The sequence below is a fragment of the Centruroides sculpturatus genome, unplaced genomic scaffold (assembly GCF_000671375.1).
Source record: "Centruroides sculpturatus isolate CEXI.00-Female unplaced genomic scaffold, Cexi_2.0 scaffold744, whole genome shotgun sequence".
Classification (NCBI taxonomy): Eukaryota; Metazoa; Arthropoda; class Arachnida; order Scorpiones; family Buthidae; genus Centruroides; species Centruroides sculpturatus.
The window spans coordinates 283,761-290,630 of record NW_019385145.1 but is presented as its reverse complement, the minus strand read 5'-3'; positions in this window follow the sequence as shown (position 1 = coordinate 290,630).

The following is a 6,870-nucleotide window of genomic DNA, read 5'->3' as shown; positions in this document are numbered from 1 at the left end:
CACGGTAACCAGCAACAGGGTGTCATTAACTGCTCGACAGGGGCTGCACATCTGGTGTGGAGTCATCACCGTCACAACTGGACCACCAAATGTCATTAGGTATTGTTTATGGATGAATACTGCTTCCGTCTGTGGAGGAATGACAGCCATTAGTGGGTGTGGCAGTATCCCCAGGAACACTACATACCTACCCTTTTCACCAAGCATCACACAGGCCTCACACTGGGTATCAGTTTGGGGAGGCATCATGTTCTGTTGGCAGACAGCCCTGGTGCACATTTCCAGTACTCTGAGACAGCAGACTAGTACTGTACTGTATGTGAGAGTCGAATTTAGGGAATAAATTGATAAATAAATTTTTTTGTTGAGGGAGGAAAAGTTTAAAGAAATAAACAATAACCCGATATAAAAAAAGAACATAAAAATCTTTTCCCACGAACTTAGTTCCTTGTCAAGTATGATACATCGAATGTGTCACCCAAAATCTCGAAAAGACTATTGGTCAGTGGTGAAAAAAACAGTCCTAATAAGGCAGTGGAAAAAACCCAACGAGACCCCCTTTATAAAAAGGAGGGGTCGATGCGTAAGAGTCAGTCTCCGGAGCTTGGTGCACTGTGAATTTTACGTGAACGGATTAGCCGCTACCCGGAAATAATCAATCGCCGCTGTTCAGGACTACGCCTAAACCAACTAACAACGTTCGAAAGAACTTTGTACAACTGGGAAAAAGCATATCAACGTTCGAAAGAACTTTGTGAAGTCTAGAGACTTGAAGACGAAACGACTAATAGAAAATTTATAACAAGGTATTTATCCTCGCGTGAAATACATGTGAGCTCTCTCTCTCTCTCTCAGGAATACGGGTAACCGGGAAGAAAATAGATATGTTAACTGAACCAATTGTATAGAGCTTAATTCGAACAATAAATGGGCATTATGTATAGATTATGTAGAGTGTAATTCCTCTGATTCTCTCGTTACACCTCCATCCCGGAACTAAAAGTCCACAAATGCGACCATTTGCGTAACCAAATAAACGGCCGATAAAAATTTTCTGTGTCTGTTACAAGACACAGTGGTGTCATCCTGACAGGGCGCCAAAGAATGCCAACCCTGCAGTCACATGTACATCACACAAATTGTGAGGCCTGTGATTTGGCCACTGTGTAGGCCGCACTCAACATGGTGTTCCAGCAAGACAATGCCGACAGCATGTTGCGCAGCAAATTTTCACCAGTCCGAACAGAATTCACATCCTTCCCTGGCCAGACCTCTCTCTCATCAAACACCCATAAGCAGTAGTCCCTGGTGACCCTCATCCAACATGTAGGTGCACCAGAGACTACCACAATATACCATAGGCAACATGCATGCCACAGTGGACTCAGTCTGGCAAGGGATAACTCATGCAACCATTAATTGCCTCATTGAGAGTATCCTTGCCATATAGCTGCCCATGGGAATCATATTCATTACTGAATAAATAGGTGTCTGTTGCATATCTTTCTTCTTTTAATCATTTGCATATCTCTGTCACCTCTACTGGTCCTGTAATGTGTATATGGCTACATGCATTCCTTTGTAGTGTTGCAATTTACTTTTGAGGAGTATATATAGATGTATTTGTATGCTTGCAATATTACCAATTAATATTTTGATTTTTGCAATGTCATTCATAATATATGATGACTTCAGAGCAAGAATAATTCATGTCAGTAAATCCTAATTTTGAGATAATTAACAAAACCTTTTATACAATATTTCCCAATTTTCTTCTTTTTGGGTCTGGGATATAACAAATTTGACTCGATCTGTCTGTATTGCTTTAGGTAAAACAGTTGTTTTTAAGCAAACTCCACATGCTAATCTTATACTTCAAAAACTGGACTTGAATCACTCTGAGGTTGCCATATATAGTTTTATCATAATATATAATAATCAAAAAGTGGAAATTAATTATTATTAATTATGTAATTACTTATATTCTAATCATTAAATTTACTACAAAATGGCAATAATGCTTTAATATGAAATTGTTTAATAAGTAATCTGAATTACAGCATGAAAATAATCTGTAATTTCTAGCTATTCAATAGACTATTGTTATAAATATCAGGCTGTAACCATTGTTCTCTATGGAATCATACAATACATTAATCCCAAATGATATTTATTTAAATTTCAAATATTAAATAATTAAAAATATTTATTATTTATTAAAGTCCAAAGGAACACTTAGTGCAAATTAAGAAGCCAGATAACTAAAATAAATGTTTTTGGAATTTTCAGTTTCTTCAAATCCGAATGTCTCCTTTTAAATGCACATAATCTTTAATAAATAAATCAAGGTTTAAGCTCACTATTAGAATAAAAACTTGGATTGGTTAAGTTTGCTGAGGTGTATTTTGGCCTGTTTATTTGACAGTGCCAGTGTCAAAGGGAAAGAACTGAAGAAGTGAAAAAGAAATTCACAGTACATGGGTTAGATGGTGTGTTCTCCAAAATTAATGCAGCTATGTTAGAACTTGAGGCTATGGATCCTAATACTGAACGTTTTGACATAAAGTTGAACGTGGGATGAGTGAACTTTTGAAGTTCTATAGAGAAATTTATCAAGAAAAAAAGAAGATTACAACGCAAACCACAGTTACGAATTTATTTTCAACTGTTACATCCAAGACCTCCACCCTTGAAGGTACAACATTTATTTCATTGTCATCTCCTTTACCTGGAAAAAACCTCTACAGATCCAGATAAACAAATGATAATATGTACATATGCATGTCATTTTATGAATAAATTTGAAGTTTGTTGCATAATTTTTATAATTTTACAACAATCCTATATTCCTGGCTGCAAGCTCCTTGCTTATCAACCAATTTGCTTAACAATGTAGTCGTAAGAACGGAACTTGGTCGTAAAATGAGGAGTACCTGTATTATCATTTTTACAAAAATAAAAAAACAATCAAATCCAGCGTATTAACAACAGTTAATAGAATGGATTTGTCAGTACCAACTGTACATATATTATTTATTATTTTTTTGTATAAAAGAATTGTTTACAAGAAAGAGTGTCCAGTATGCTTGACTATGTGCTTACAATTAGACTGAAAAGTAAAGGATTAGAGAAGCAATAAAGTAATTGGTAAAGTGCAAAAGAAAGAAAGAAAGAGAGAGAGAGAATGAATGAACGAATGTTTGAAATAGAGTAATTCTTTATATTAATTAAATTATCAACAACCGTGAGGCAGATAACAGTGAGGTCTTATCAGACCAATGATGGGCACAAACGCTCAGGGATCAAAGTGAAAACAATTTAATAAACACAATAAAACATTACTATATAAGTATGGAAACAAAAACCAAAAATGCATTTCGGACTATTTTTCTGATAGTTAATACCAACTGATGAGGGACTATTTTCTATCGGAAAAATAGTCCGAAATGCATTTTAGGTTTTTGTTTCCATACTTATGTAGTAATGTTTTATTGTGTTTATTAAATTGTTTCACATTGATCCCTGAGTGTTGGTGCCCAGCCTTCACTATTATCTGACTCACAGTTGTTGATAATTTAATTAATATAATTATACCAAGGGCTAGAAGCAACTTTTGTAAAAATAATTCTTTGTAAAATTAGGTTACTCGGATTTTTTTCCAATTTTTGAGATTTACATTTTACGTAACTACGAATTTACGTAAGTCACGTGTTACATCACTCAGGGTATTACTGTAATAATTTCAATAAGCAACATTTTGACTATTTTGACTGGGATGAAGTCAAAATCGAAATAAACCACTGCAGAAAGGATAACAAAGAAATGAAGAACTGTGTTAAAAAAGCCTGTATACCAAAAAAGAAAGAGTCAACATTAATTAAAAGACTAAAAAGAACTTGTTCAAGACAGATTTCATTGGAATTAAATGAAGATTGTCATATTCATAATCATAAATGTAAAATGGCAGTTACTATTTGTCATGTAAATGAAGTGTGTTTTGCATTTGGAAAGTTTAGAAAAAATGAAAACTGGTAAAAAAAAATGCATACATTCAGAATGTTAATGGATACAATTCCACATGATTTCACCTGCAATTTTTTGCATTTGATATGATGATGATGGATTTTGTGTTTTGTTTTATAAAGCAAGTTTCATGTTTATTATATAAATACATTCACAGTCAAAATAATCTCAAGATATACTGGAATGCAAAACTATTATATAACGAAACACACCTTTTTATTTCCAGCAGTATTTTACTAAAATAAAAACGTTTTCGACCAATTCATAGGTCTTCCTCAGTTAGGAATAGTGCAAAGAACACAAAGTACCATTTTAAAAATAAAATTAGAAGAAACACAAAATTACAAACTCAGATGTTCTAAGACTTAAATTATATACCTGAGGAAGACCTATGAATATAGGTTGAAAATGTTTTTGTGGAAAACAAGTGTTAGGACAACTTGCTATGCTTTTTTTATGGGTCTTAAATGAAGGAACAGATCACATATGTTTATACAAAATTTTCTATGCCTGCACTATGAATATTTGGTAAGGGCAACTTTTTCTATAGGAGTGGTGCCAAAGCTCCACTTTACCCCTACTTAAATAGTTTTTCTTTTGTTCAAATTCCTTTGTTCATCTTTAGTTTCTTACCTATTTCTTTCTAGTTAACTTTTTTTTCTTTTCAGTATATATTTTCTGATAATTCAAAAGCATATTATCACAATATGCTTTTGAATTAACAATTTTGAACCAAAAATTTTGTTTCAATTTGCTCCATTTTGCATATTTTATAATTACATCAAAGAAAAAAAAAATTGAGAAGATATCTTTTAAATTGCACACTGATAAATACCATGTTTTCAATCTCTTCAGAGATGTGAAGTATATAAATAGTATCTTGATTTAACAGATTGTGGAACAATGAATTTTCTTGGAATAACAGATTTTTTCCCTAGTCTCATTTATTGTAAACTTCACTTTTTTCTTTTTTTATCAATGTTTAGTTAATATTTGGATTTTCTGGGAATTTGCAGAGTTCAATGAAGTACTTGTTTCATCTAGGTTATGTACTGTACAATTGAAGAATTGTATAGAGTTGGAAGACTAATAGAATTGAGGAGAAGCCATGCAATATAACAGATTCTTAGAATAATGGATGATTTTTGGCAGCCTGAGCAATTCATTAAAACAAGATTCTATTGTACTTGTATGAGTCATCCAAAAGTTCTGGTTCAGTTTTTAGCAATTTTCAAAACTTTACCTGATTCATACTAAAGTATGATAACTTTTGAATATATGAAAAGCAGTACCTGAATCAATATCTTTCATCAAAGTGTCTCTCGTTTCTTGCAAACTTAGAACTTTCTTCAGAGCCACCAATTCCTTCTGTGCATATCTCTCTCGTTTGATCTTTTTCATTTTGCGCTTCCATTTACTTCTTAAACTCTTTGCCATATTTCTGTAAGATATCAAAATTATTTAAAATTTTACTAAAATAATAAACAACCTTACATAAGCCCAATAAGAAACCAATAGGGTCTCGGCAAAAAATTTTCTACCCTTACCATTTTTTGCCCATCAAAATAAACATATCTAAAAGACATCAGTATTTTTTTTTAAATTTCATTTGAGAAGAATGGAAAATTTGGAATAACAAAAGTCTCTAACATTTAAATTCAAAATCAGTTTTTGTTTTTCTCACATCACTCATCATCTTTTATAATCAATTAATCTGTTTAAAACATACCACTACAGTATTTGAATCAGAATACCAACACAAATACATCAACATCTCAATCATCTATAAAACACAAAATAACCAGAATTAAAATGAGCAATCAGATTATATTTGAATTTAATATCTGAATTTAATTAATATTTATATTAGCGAAGCCTCTTCTACAAGGCTTACAATATCACATTCAATTTCAAAATTTGACAGGTCAAGTTTGATAAAATCTTGCCACTTTCCATTTATTTCAACCAGGCCACCACAACACGATCAGACTCACCTAATGGAATTTAGGGAAGAAAAATAAAAAACGGCATTGCATGTACCTAGCGTAAAATAAATACAAAAAACAAACGAAGCATAAGGATATACCCATCTCAATTCTATCACGACAGGACAATGTTTCAGTACAGGTATTCCTCGTATAATATGTTTGGTAGTTACATTCCGAAAAAATGCCATATTATGCAAATCTGTGCTATACAAAACAAAAGACTAGCGCAAAACATGGAGTTAGGTTCCAAAAGTTAGTAACAAAAAAGAAGAGTATATTTTTGTTACTAACAGACATATGTTTATTAAAGAAATTGATGATTTACTTCCAATCAATAATTGATTAACAATCACAATTATATTAATATGTTATGCATTGATATTAATTTTAGTTAATGAGGGCATTTTGTTTTTACAAAGTATCGTCATTTTCTGAGTTTTTTGTCGGTCTCCATCAGAAATATTGGCATCATTTTCACATTTTTTATTATTTACAGCTTTCTCAGCAGATAAGATTAAACTACATTATTTCAACAAACCACCTAAATTTTGTCAAGCATAAATCTTTTTATTTCACTAATGTTTCAACTTATTTTCAATACATTATCCTAGTATAAAAACTCTAGAATGATTTATAAAAGAGCACCCAATATTTATAGTTCACTATGCAATGATAAAGACAGTATATAAAATACTGTTTGAGAACCAACAGTTATGAATCGCAAAGGATCATGTGGGTGTGACTAGAAGAAACCTTACAGTACATCTGCCAGAACATAGATACAACTTCGAAAAAGGACACAACAACACAATCTTAGCGATTAAGGCACGGACCGGAGGGGCCGTCATAAACTGGGAGG